We start from the raw sequence: 12,517 nt of genomic DNA on the forward strand, positions 1-12,517 counted from the left end.
AGCCGTAGTTTTAAGACTTTAAGACCTGTGCCACGCGCCAGTCAGTGTACCAAACTGCCTCCTACAGTCTATGACATTCTTTTTTTTTTTTTTTTTTTTTTTTTTTTTTTTTTTTTTTTTTTTTTTTTTGTTCTGTCCAGCAGTTAAGCAAGCAGCATATATTACGCTGAATGCCATATTGTGATGGACAGCTTTGCTTTAACAAGAAGAGTATATATAGAATATATATACTCTTCCTGATTTATGGTTTATTTAATGGTTTATTTAGCTAATCCAAAATGTGTGTGATGTTGCTGTGTTGGTGGACAGGTTAGGTTTCTGCTTTAGGGTGTGTATGCGGGAGGGTGGGGGGGGGGGGGGGGGGGGGGGGGGGGGGGGGGGGGAAGGGGTGCAACCAGCTGCTGAAACCAAGCAAATCTGTTAAGTAAACAATCGGAGCAAAAAAAAAAAAAATAAAATAAATAAAATAAATAAGAAGCATGGATGTACCTTAGGCTAACACATTCATAACTAAACAATTTTTGTGCTGTGGTTTACCTTGGAGATTAATACTAATACCAATAATAGTGCTAAGGTATGTGCACATACTAATACAAACGAATACATACAATATACATACATATGTGCATTATTATACATATCCCATACTACTTAATAAAAGTCATGACATACAACACCACAAATTCCATATTCACACATTATTCATGTTGGTAGTGATAAGTATCAATAATACTTACAGTTGGATTTGGAAAGTGTCCCACTACAAGGTTAGTAAGGCTGTAGCTTAACATTATTCACCCAAAGGGTGAGGCAGACGTTGGTGCATGAACAATGCCACTTGTGGAAGCCAGGGTGATGTGAGGGGCTCCGCCACTACGCCCATCCAGCAAGCAGAGGAAGGAATCCTAGCAGCCAGGGAGCACACACACCTTCAGTTCCAGGAGGGCAGGTGTTGCGACCCAAGCCGCCCACACAGAGCCCCCCAGGCAGAGCTGCAGCAGCCACAGAGACAGCACCCGAGGCCAGAGTGGGCCACCGGGGGTCAACGCTGTCCGCCCATGAGAACCAGGGGCAAAACACTCCCCCCGGCGGGAGGGTCGGCCTGAAAGAGTAGAGCCCGAGGACCCACGGTCCTAGGGAGCCCGCCAGAAGATGCCCCCGCCCAGAGTGGGGCCCGCCCCGTCCACCACCACCCCCACACGGGCGGAGCGGGCCTACCCCATCGGCCGACCTCATCCCCTGGCGCTACAGCGGCCTGCAGCACAAGGCCAGCAATTGGTGGGGTCAGCAGAAAAGAGACCCAGGCAGACGATCATCGTACCCCGAAAAAACCGGACCCCCCACACTTCAACCGCACCACACAACCACCAACTCACACAAACACAGATGCATACACCCACCCACATGTGCAAACACATCATCACATCAACACACACACACACCATAGACTCTCTCATAACAAACTAGTCAATCATACGTGAACCAATGCACTCTCAGATACATTCTCCCACCCACACCATTCGCTTGATCACATTCGTGGGGAGGGTAGGTCTCCGGCCTGCCGTCCATGTGGCCCCAGGCAGGGACCGCAGCTCCTCCCGAGCCCCGACCAACCCCCCCAACCCGGAGGGGGCAGAGGGCAGCAGAAAAAGGCACCCCAGAACCCTGCAACCCAGCTTGGACGTGAGTGTGTGGAACTAAAGTGCACTGAAGGTGGGTGACACCTCCAGGAGCACAACCGCTGGCTGACGGTGTGTCCCCCGGACAGTGCCCCCCCGCGCCCTAAATGTCTTTTTGCAGTTAAAACTGGGTGGTAGTACTCACCCCTTAGGACTACAACTACCAGGAAGCACAATGGCCGCCTGCCTAATGGAGATTGAAGCCGTAGTTTTAAGACTTTAAGACCTGTGCCACGCGCCAGTCAGTGTACCAAACTGCCTCCTACAGTCTATGACATTCTAATGTCATGCATTAGTCATGCATTAGTTTATTGTGTTACTTGCATTCTTTGGAGGTCTTTTGCACATTGATGGTCGTGACACGCTCTCTCTCTCTATTTATTGACTTGGCCGGGCTGAGGCTGCCATCCTGAGACCTGCAGTCACTTCCCTCTGAGGAGATTAACCTTTTGTTGCATTATTCATTAAAGCTTCTATTAACATTTATATACTTAAGACTGTTCAACACAAAGACTGATTTAATATTAATAAACAAGGACCCTGAACCTGAACTCAGAAGACAAACTGGAAACATATAACAATAGGGTGTCACTAGAAATACTTCCTGTCCGACTAGTATTTTCTACACATGGAATTCACTGCCTGTGACTGTGTTTGGACATTTGAAATCTAAAGACTGAAGTCGTCATCAGGTGACAAGAGGATGCTCTCCTCTATGGACAAGGAGGAAAAGCTGAAGAAGTGACGGGGCAAACTGTCAGACATTCTTCTTGTTTAATCATCAGCACCTGTTTCAGATGATGGATCAGATTCAGTTCAGATTCATTTTGTGTTAATCTCCAAGCCCCATTTTGTGCATGTTGTGCATTAGGACCTGATTAGGCATACTCAAATAAAATGGTTGTAATTCCTAAATGGTAAGGGCTACATTATTAAGCTTGGTTTTGAGCTTAGTTTTGCAAGAAAGCAACTGAATTTGCTACAGGTATAGTGAAGCAAAATAACAGAGACATAAACTTGAAATAAAATTCTGATAAACCCTTGCCTAGCAAATATCAAGCAAGTAATGTCTCCCCTGGTGACTGGTGGGGAGGAACTAGAGGTTTGGAAGGCTCAAATGAAAGCTTACATGTTGTAAGGCGACCCTATAAGGCTTAATTAGCATTCAGTGTAACCTAAAAGCTTATATGTAACAATCTGGGATAATATTTCATAGGGTAATACTATGAGTCTGCGAGTGGGGGAGGGGAGGTCTCAGGGAACTGACCCTGATTGTCTACTCCTGGCAGATGCTATGCTATACTTCAGCCTTTTCCAGCATTCTCAAGTTCAAACAAAGCATAAGGGACATAGCATCCATCTTGAATTTGCTGGATTAATTTAGTTTTTTTCTGTAGCGAGTTATTACTCATAGAAGAGAAAAAATATTTTTCCCTCAGGAGTTGGAGCAGACAAACTTGCAGTTTTCAAATAACTTTTTTTAACGTTTTGGACCGAAACGCTTTACTGGACTATATTCGCTGGACTGTAATGAACACAAATCTGCCAGAGATATAGAGGCTGCAAGCAGTTCAGTAGATAATTATCCTCTGAGGGGGAAGATCTGAGAGGTGAGTGTGGGACAAAATAAATGATGTTTCAGCAGCTGATGAATGCCACCGGCAGTTACCAGCTACTGGCAGCTTCCAGCTAGCAGGCTAATGCTATTAGCTGCTTCCAGCTAGCATGCTAAACACTAATGCCATTTAGCATAAGCAGATCACATATCGTTGAGTGATGCTAATGCTGCCAACTTTAAAACATTCTTCAATTTTCTCCATTAAAATGTGTCACATTGTTACCTTTTACTCAGAAAATGTGAGCATCTATAATCTACTTACACTTTAGATAGGTGGTGTTTTAGCAGCTGATGAATGACATCAGCAGTTTTTTTAGCTAGCATGCTAATGCTAATGGGCGTTTAGCTTAAGCAAAACATAGTTAAGAGCGATGCTAATGCTGCCAACTTTAAAGGATTATTCAATTTTCTGCCCTTAAATGTTTTACTGTTACCACACACTGTGAAACCATGTGGTATCCTTTCACTCAGACAATTAGAGCATGTATGATTTAGTTACACTCACATTTATGCTAATCTTACTTTGATGGTGATTAAAAATTTGTAAAACTAATATAAAAAATTTGTAAAACTAGTATAAAACTTGACAGAAACACACAGGGAATGTAAATACATTCTTCCTAAACAGTTTGGTTCAAGTGATCACAAAATACAATGTCCTACCTCTCTCTATCGCAGTTGTTTTGGTATAGAACTCTCTAGATCTTTCTCCTGTTAGAGGGAGTGAGTTCCATGTCGCCATGGTTACAGCACATGACCATTGATTAACTGTATCTGCACATGTTGAAATGGTCTCACATGAGCATCAGTAACATTTGGCTCATCAGAGCTTTTTGTTCTGCAGGAGCAAAGAAACTGGACCCACTTTAACCTGTTGCCTGAATCTTTATTTATGTTGAAGTTGAAGTTCAATGAACAGTAAATAGCGTTTCTCCAAATGTTCATCTTACTTTTTATGTTATGACCCCAGAAATCTAAAATGTAGAAACTGACCTCATTACTTTACCAAACATTCAAAAATAATAAGTGATGCTTTAATAAAATAGCTTGTATGTGTTCGTCACTGATGAAATTAGCTTATTTTCCTGTTTTAGCTCTATCGGCTTCTGGAGGTGGGGGCCAGCTGTGGCAGCCCTGTCACCCACCAGTCCTGGTGCAAAGGATCACCACTCAGTTTTAACTGCACAATAGACATCTAGCACAGGGGGACGCTGTCCAGGAGACACACTGTCAGCAAGCCGTCAAATCTCCCCCACTTTTAATTCACTCTAGTTCCACACTCTCACATTCAAGCTGGGCTGCATGGCCCTGACCTCGGTGCCATCTCTGTGGCTGCTGTGGTTCTGCCTGGGGGGTTCTGTGTGAGTGACTCGCGTCGCAACGCCTGGCCTCCTGAAACTGAAGGTATGTAGTCTCCCTGGCTCCTAGGTTTCTGCCCTCCACTCGTTTGACTGGGTGTAGCGGCTGGGCTCCTCTCATCACCCTGGCTTCCTCAAGTGGCATTGTTCACGTACCAACGTCTGTCTCATCTGGTCATGGTGAACAATGTTATAGTACAGCTTTACTAACCTTATAGTGCGACACACAACACCAGTAACTGCTATTATTTATTGTTATCACTATGAATAATGTTTGATTATGATAGCTATTAAGTTTTATGTGATCATGTGTTACAATATCTGTGCATACAGTAGGAGTAAATATATGAGTGTATTTATGCACACGCCATAACGTTATTATAAATATTAATATTTAACAGTTAACAACAGTACAACAGTTCTTTATTCATGAATGTGTTTGCCTCACGTGTATCTTTTTTATTTATTTGTTTTGTGCCTATTTATATTTTTCTATTTTTCCTCACTGACTTGTTTGTTTTCATCTATTGACTTGTTGTTATTGGTCAAATTTCAACAAATCACATTTCCACCACCGTGTTCACGTCATTTAGAGAATTTTCTGAATAAAAAAAAGAAAATCCCGATCCAACCGCCTTTTGATGACGTCACTCCCGTAAAATCCAAACTCGCCATGAATTACCCGCTCCTTCGCCGGGTGCGGTGGCGCGTGTCTGTAATCCAAGCTACTGGGAGGCTGAAGCTGGCGGATCGTTTGAGCTCAGGAGCTCTGAGCTGCAGTGGACTATGTCGATCGGGTGTCCGCACTAAGTTCGGTATCGATATGGAGCTTCTGGGGGAGCCCGGGACCACCAGGTCGCCTAAGGAGGGGTGCATCGGCCCAGGTCGGTAACGGAGCAGGTCAAAGCCCCCGTGCCGCTCAGTAGTGGGATCGCGCCTGTGAATAGACGCTGTAGTGCAGCCTGAGTAATACAGCGGGACCCAGTCTTTTTACACCATTTACACTGATCCACTAACAGCTGGGACGAAACGCACCCTCCAGCTGATGGCTGATCATCAAACAACCGCTTCTTTTTTGGGTTCATGTCAACTAATTTCTACGAAAACCTTCTCTGTTTGTTGGTACAACACCGCCTTCTCCTGGGCAAGAGGAGCAATGACATCACTTCCACCACAAAACGAGCAGAACGCTCTGGACGCTAGTCTGTCTGAAGTACGGTTTTAATACATGACATTAAGCTTCTCTACTTGAGCTGCTGTTACTTATGCAACTACACAAGCTGTTTGTATAGCTTTAGTTTCCAAGATAAACTTGGTAAAATGTCAAAATGTCTTGGAAACTAAAGTTATACAAACAACTTGTTGCATAATGTCGACATTTTACCCTCTAAATATCAACTGTCTCCCTCATCACATTTGTCGTTTTAGTTCATTTATTGAAATCAAACCTGTGTTTTTACATACTTAAGACTAAACACCGGTAACATTTTTAAAACACCAGAAAAGATGCAATTCTCATCCCACTGTATTTACGACAGTGTTCACGTCTTTTAGAGAATATTCTGAATAAAAAGAAAATCCCGATGCAACCGCCTTTTGATGACGTCACGCCAGTATAACCCAAACCTGCCATAAATGACCCGCTCCTTCGCCGGGTGCGGTGGCGCGTGCCTGTAATCCAAGCTACCGGGAGGCTGAGGCTGGCGGATCGTTTGAGAAATCTGACTTCTTCTATTCTGAAAAGGACTGAAGACTTACAGACACTTATACACAGAGAAAGCATAGCTTCATTAACTTAGGCTTGTGCAGATGTTTACAATTATGACAATAAATAAAAGATGAGGAATTATAGTCATAAAACTTGTTTTTCACATTCCACTGTCAAACATTAAGAGGACAAATTTCAAAAAAGCAGCATTCCCACAACGATTTTCATGTCGTTTTACAGAATCTACTGAATAAAAGTCATAAATTGATAAAAGAAAATCCCGAGCCAACCGCCCTTTGATGGCGTCACGCCCGTAAAACCAAACTCGCCACGAATTACCTGCGCCTTCGCCGGGTGCGATGGCGCGTGCCTGTAATCCAAGCTGGTGCTTCTGGGGGAGCCCGGGACCACCAGGAGGTGGTGCACCGGCCCAGGTCGGTGACGGAGCAGGTCAAAGCCCCCGTGCCGCTCAGTAGTGGGATCGCGCCTGTGAAAAGACGCTGTAGTGCAGCCTGAGTAAAACAGCGGTCTTTTTACACTGATCACAGCTGGGATGACACAAACTCCAGCTGATGTTTGATCATTATACAACTGATATTTTTCTGTGTTCATATCTTCTCCTTTTCAGGAAAACCTTCGCTGTTTGTTGGTACAACACTGCCTCCTCCTGGACAAGAGGAGCAATGACATCACTTCCACCACAAAACGAGCAGAACGCTCTGGACGTCGTCTGAAGTACGGTTTCAATGCATGAAATGAGGCTTCTCTACTTGAGCTGCTGTTACTTATGCAACTACACAAGCTGTTTGTATAGCTTTAGTTTCCAAGACAAAATTGGCAAAAAGGATTTGATTGTGTCACAATTTCAAAGATGTGAAAGAAAGTAGTTGAGTAGAAATAAATGTATGTATTACATTCAAATTTTTCTTTCTTCACATTCAGTTTCATAGGGAGAAGGCGTTGACGGCACCAGGATACAAGTTAGTGCCCTCATCGCTCTCATGGAGATAACAGACATCATAGAACCACCTGGAGAGAAGTTGTCACCGGTGTCTATGGAGGCTCAATGCTGTAAGTAATCACCTGAGCAGTAATTTACCTGAGTAGTAAAGTGGTGATAAGCTTAACATCTCAATGCAGACTTGTATGTTAAGAACACATCTGTTTGTGATGTTTCTTCTAGCATCCTTCAGCTCTTGCTCCCTCCAGCCTCCGGTCCAGACAGAGGGGAGCCTCCCAGTCCTAACCACACAGAGGAAGTGTTTTCATCACTGCTCTCTCTGTGCTACTGGGTTTGGGAGACTCTTCACATAATCAGTGGTGTTGGCCTCCATCTGTAAACAGAAGTCAGTCAAGACAAGTCATTTTCTAAATATTTTGAAACTAATTGTAATAAATACGTTGCATCTTTAACGTCATTTATTTGTATTTCTTTGTGTTTTACTGTGAGATTCTGAATATGTTGGTAAAATGGTAAAAATAATGACTCATTACTTATGACACTTTCATAACACTTTCATGAAGCGATAAATAACAGACTGAGATGAGATTTTTGTTGTAACACTAGTCAGGTTGTTCATTTGTCCATAGGAACTTCCTCCTTACTTCACTTTACTACATACATCAACTTATTGAATACATATGTAATAATTAGCAAGTCTGCAACAATAATGATGTAACTGCATGTTGCTCACACTGGTTCGTGACAATCTCCAGGTCCTGAGTTCATCTCTAGCAAAGGAGACAAGCTGATCTAATATCAGTGGGAGAAGTAGAACACTGTCACAGCCTAATAATCTCACATAGGAGAACCTTCAATGTCCATGTGCAGATGTTCAGCACAGACCTCCTTGAAACGCAGACGCTGCTTGTTCGACCTCTCTCAAGCTCTGCGCTTAACTTAAAAACTTTGTTTAAATATGCTTTAGTAACATGTAGCCTACATTAGGTAGCGGACGGTGTAAACGGCTGTCGGCCGTACTGACTTCTGTCAGTGTGGTGCATTTCCATCAACTAACCCCAACTGGATGGTAACATCACGAGATTCTGGGAACATTCTGTGCGGCAGGTTAGTCACATGACAGTACCTTGAAATACTGTATGGATGAACTAATAAACAAGGAAATACTAGTGACGGTCTAGCGTTATGGACCAAAGCCATTTTATTCAATACCAAAGTTGACAACTAATACTGTTTTTTAGCATTAGATGCCACTTTCAACTACTAACAAATCCTACATTATACAGTAAAAGTGCACAACCATTGTTAGATGAGAAGTTTATGGTTTATTTGTATATTAGCTATTTCTTTTGCAGATTTCCATAATTACATCTTATTATGAAAACAGAAAGTAGTGATGATAGTGAGTGTTTTTTTGGGGGGGCTCTAGCTAGATTATTGATCAATTTAAAAAATAAATGACAGATAAACGAATGTCGATTCCTTGAACCGCAGTGTTTACTCTGATTGAGCACCAACCACATCCTTCGCTATCCAAATACGGCCATTAACGTTCAGTTCAAATGTAAGTCCATGTTGAAATTCCTGTGCATGGTAACCACGGAATTAATTTGCAGGGACAAACAGGAAATTAAAAAAAGATTGACTTGGTTTCTGACCTATCAGAGCTAAGAATGTCTTATAATTGGAATTGTTGTCACAGACTCGAGATCTGATTGGTTACCGCCTGGCGACACAAGCCTGGTGTAATATGATTGGATAAAAACTTTACAATAATATACAACAGTCGGAGCGGCGAAACCGAGCGGATATAATATGACACGAAGAAAACAGACCATGGAGAATCATTTATGACCTCTCTACAAACAAAATCTGAGCATGTTTAGGTTAGCAGAGAACGTTTTGCTGCGTCTGATGGCCGCCACTGCGTCCGAGTTTGCGTTGCCACGCACGTCCGTGCACGTGCGTCAAAACCATGGTAACCAGCGCTGAGTTAATAAAAGGAGCGCAGCTATGTGATTTTACACATTTGCCTCTGGTCTTGGAGACATTGGCAGCAACACAAAAATCTGCGACCGTATTAATTTGTTTTGCTGGAGCAATGGAGCGCCACTTGCCCCCGAGGATCTGGCAGCTCTGGAGAAGGTTCAGACGGTGGAGCCGCCTAGGCAGACAGCGGTGGCAGCCGGAGGGGGAAGGTAAGCGGTTCCTCCTAGTGTCTTAAGTGTGTACAGTCTGACGGTCAACAATTTAAACACTAAATGAAAGGTTAATCAGTACGGAATGCTAATTGTAAAAGCAGTTGAATATGTTAACAAAGGTAGAAGCGTTGATATTTTGGTTTGCTTTGGCATAATTCTTCCCCATTTATCATTTGAGATTTGGTAAAAACAAAAATAAAGATGGCGCCTTCGCGCCTTTTCTTGAGCACCATGGCAACAAAGTGCCCATGTTAGCTTGCTAAGCTAGACTTTTTTTTACCAAGTGCTATTGTTTTTCCATTTGGAGCTAAAAATGTGTTTGTTTGTCAGGCAGGTGTAGAGAATGTGTCTCATTGAAACAAGACACACACACATGTGAACAAGACGTCTGAGTTTGTACTTTTAAAGAGCTAAAAACTGTTGTTAGTGTTGTACTGAGTGCAGCATTACCTGTCATGTGTGAAAACATGGTAGAAACCTGACTACTAGATGATGCATGTGATGCAGAGCGGTTAGTGCAGCTAATGTGAGCATAAATGCAGTTTAGGTGCTTAGTGTTACAGGCCTCCTGTTGTAGTTTGAATGAAAGATGAAGTGAGTTACAAATGTCTGTTCTCTGACCTTCACACACAGTTGCTGTGCACGGTCCACCTAGACTTCCTCCACCTAGACGTCGGAGACCTCGTTGTGACCCACCCACTTCCCACGTTCAGGAAGTTGGTCCCCCCACCTCTGACATTGAGGTACCCCGCTCTGACCTGCCTTCTTACTTACATGTTCCACCACGCTGGGGACACACACCACTTCCTCTTTATTCAGATCTTTTTCCTTCTTATCCTCCTCCACGCTCTCCCTGTTCCTCCTTCTTCTATTCCTTCCACACCCCCTCCTCCCTATTCTCCTGTTCCTTCTTGCTCTTGTGCTCCTCCTCATTCTCCTCCACGCTCTCCTGTTCCTTCTTCTATTCCTTCCACACCCCCTCCTCCCTATTCTCCTCCACGCTCTCCTGTTCCTTCTTCTCTTCCTTCCACACCCCCTCCTCCCTATTCTCCTCCACGCTCTCCTGTTCCTTCTTCTGTTCCTTCCACACCCCTCCTCCCTATTCTCCTCCACGCTCTCCTGTTCCTTCTTCTGTTCCTTCCACACCTCCTCCTCCCTATTCTCCTGTTCCTTCTTGCTCTTGTGCTCCTCCTCATTCTCCTCCACGCTCTCCTGTTCCTCCTTCTTCTGTTCCTTCCACACCCCCTCCTCCCTATTCTCCTCCACGCTCTCCTGTTCCTTCTTCTGTTCCTTCCACACCCCCTCCTCCCTATTCTCCTCCACGCTCTCCTGTTCCTTCTTCTGTTCCTTCCACACCCCCTCCTCCCTATTCTCCTCCACGCTCTCCTGTTCCTTCTTCGTTCCTTCCACACCCCTCCTCCCTATTCTCCTCCACGCTCTCCTGTTCCTTCTTCTGTTCCTTCCACACCCCCTCCTCCCTATTCTCCTCCACGCTCTCCTGTTCCTTCTTCTGTTCCTTCCACACCCCCTCTTCCCTATTCTCCTCCACGCTCTCCTGTTCCTTCTTCTGTTCCTTCCACACCCCCTCCTCCTTATTCTCCTGTTCCCTCTTGCTCTCCTGCTCCTCCTCTTTCTCCTCCATGCTCTTCTGCTCTTTCTCCTTCTGTTTCACCTTCACCCCCTCCTCCTTCTCTTCTGGTTCCACCTATTGTGGCTCCTTCTGAGCTGCCGTGTGTTCCCGATGCTGGCCTTTTCCTGTCTCCTGTTATTCAGGACTCAGGCTCCATAGTGGAAGGGACCAGCGAGGCCTTAGCGGTTGGGGAGAACAACGAGGCTCCTAGCAGCAGCAGCAGCACATCTGCTAGAGGTAGGAAGGACAGTGATGGGGAGGGGGCTGCTCCCAAAAGACCATGTTTTACTGTGAGACACTGTGTCACACAGTAAACTTGGTCTTTCCCTTTGTTGGATGGCAACAGCCACCTCTTCATTCACGGATAACTGGCTTCTGTTTCTGACAGGACCAGTTTATCCTACTGTCTTCTTTTTTTCTTTCCTGATTTCTTTCTTCATAATTTTAAATATTCATCCAAACCCTGAGAACTAGCCTTTGCGTCTGGCTGGGCAGTTCTTGTCCCAGGTAGCGTCTGGCACTGGGACCTTTCTTTCTTTCCTGGATGAATACAGGTTTGAATGCTAATATTTAACCTGAGAACTAGCCTTTGCGTCTGGCTGGGCAGTTCTTGTCCCAGGTTGCGTCTGGCACTGGGGCCTGCGTTTAGAGTTCAGCATGGTGGTGGGATGGACTTTTCTTTCACCCTGAAGGCTGAGTTCAGCGCCTGGCAGGGCCGTCGACCCCCCCCCATACAAGTTGCTCGAGCGTCTGGCAGGGTAACTATTATGTTTATTGCTATGTTTTCCTCTACAGCAATAGGTCAGTTCAGTCACAGTGGCACTGGGGACACTTGTCATCTCCCACTGAAGCTCCTCAAGGGCAGAGGAGGATGGACTGCAGTGTCATGTGTTATGGAGGGGACACATGGTTGTCTGCTGTTCTAATCATGCTCCACACCACAGGGAGCAGTGCCGATGATACTGATGTACTGACCAGTGTGTCTGTCAGTCCAGTGGACAAAGGTGAGTACAGGATTTTGATTGTGTGACAATTTCAAAGATGTCAAAGGACGTGGTTGAGTGGGAATAAATGTTTGTATTACATTCAAATTTAACGTGATCCTACAAATTAATCATCTTTCGTCACATTCAGTTTCATAAGGAGAAGGCGATGAGGGCACCAGGAGAGGAGAGAAGGAGGTGAGGAGGCACGTACAACTGTATTTGTTCTATTAGGGTTAAGATAAAGAAAAACATAGGAGACGTTACACTTATCTCGTGACACTTTATTTGTTTTATTATTTTTTTTCTATAGATTACGTTAAAAAACACAAGGTAAGTAATTAAAGATGTTAAGTTGGGATAAGTTTTCATTTGACTT

At 44.3% G+C, this 12,517-nt stretch overlaps 2 long non-coding RNA genes across 3 annotated transcripts; both read left to right on the top strand.

The window, feature by feature from the left end:
• Nucleotides 1–4,648: 4,648 nt before the first annotated feature.
• Nucleotides 4,649–7,924, top strand: LOC129603068 (uncharacterized). The gene is made up of 3 exons (XR_008692645.1): nucleotides 4,649–7,098; nucleotides 7,306–7,434; nucleotides 7,547–7,924. It is a non-coding gene; the product is annotated as an uncharacterized LOC129603068 (long non-coding RNA).
• Nucleotides 7,925–10,943: 3,019 nt separating this feature from the next.
• On the top strand, nucleotides 10,944–12,331 carry LOC129603066 (uncharacterized). Of its 2 annotated transcripts, none has more exons than XR_008692643.1 (3): nucleotides 10,944–11,913; nucleotides 12,100–12,159; nucleotides 12,290–12,328. It is a non-coding gene; the product is annotated as an uncharacterized LOC129603066 (long non-coding RNA). The 2 variants fall into 2 exon arrangements; XR_008692642.1 differs by having other exon boundaries at nucleotides 10,951–11,392; nucleotides 11,951–12,159; nucleotides 12,290–12,331.
• Nucleotides 12,332–12,517: the final 186 nt, after the last annotated feature.

The sequence above is a fragment of the Betta splendens genome, chromosome 15 (assembly GCF_900634795.4).
Source record: "Betta splendens chromosome 15, fBetSpl5.4, whole genome shotgun sequence".
In the NCBI taxonomy this organism is placed as follows: domain Eukaryota; kingdom Metazoa; phylum Chordata; class Actinopteri; order Anabantiformes; family Osphronemidae; genus Betta; species Betta splendens.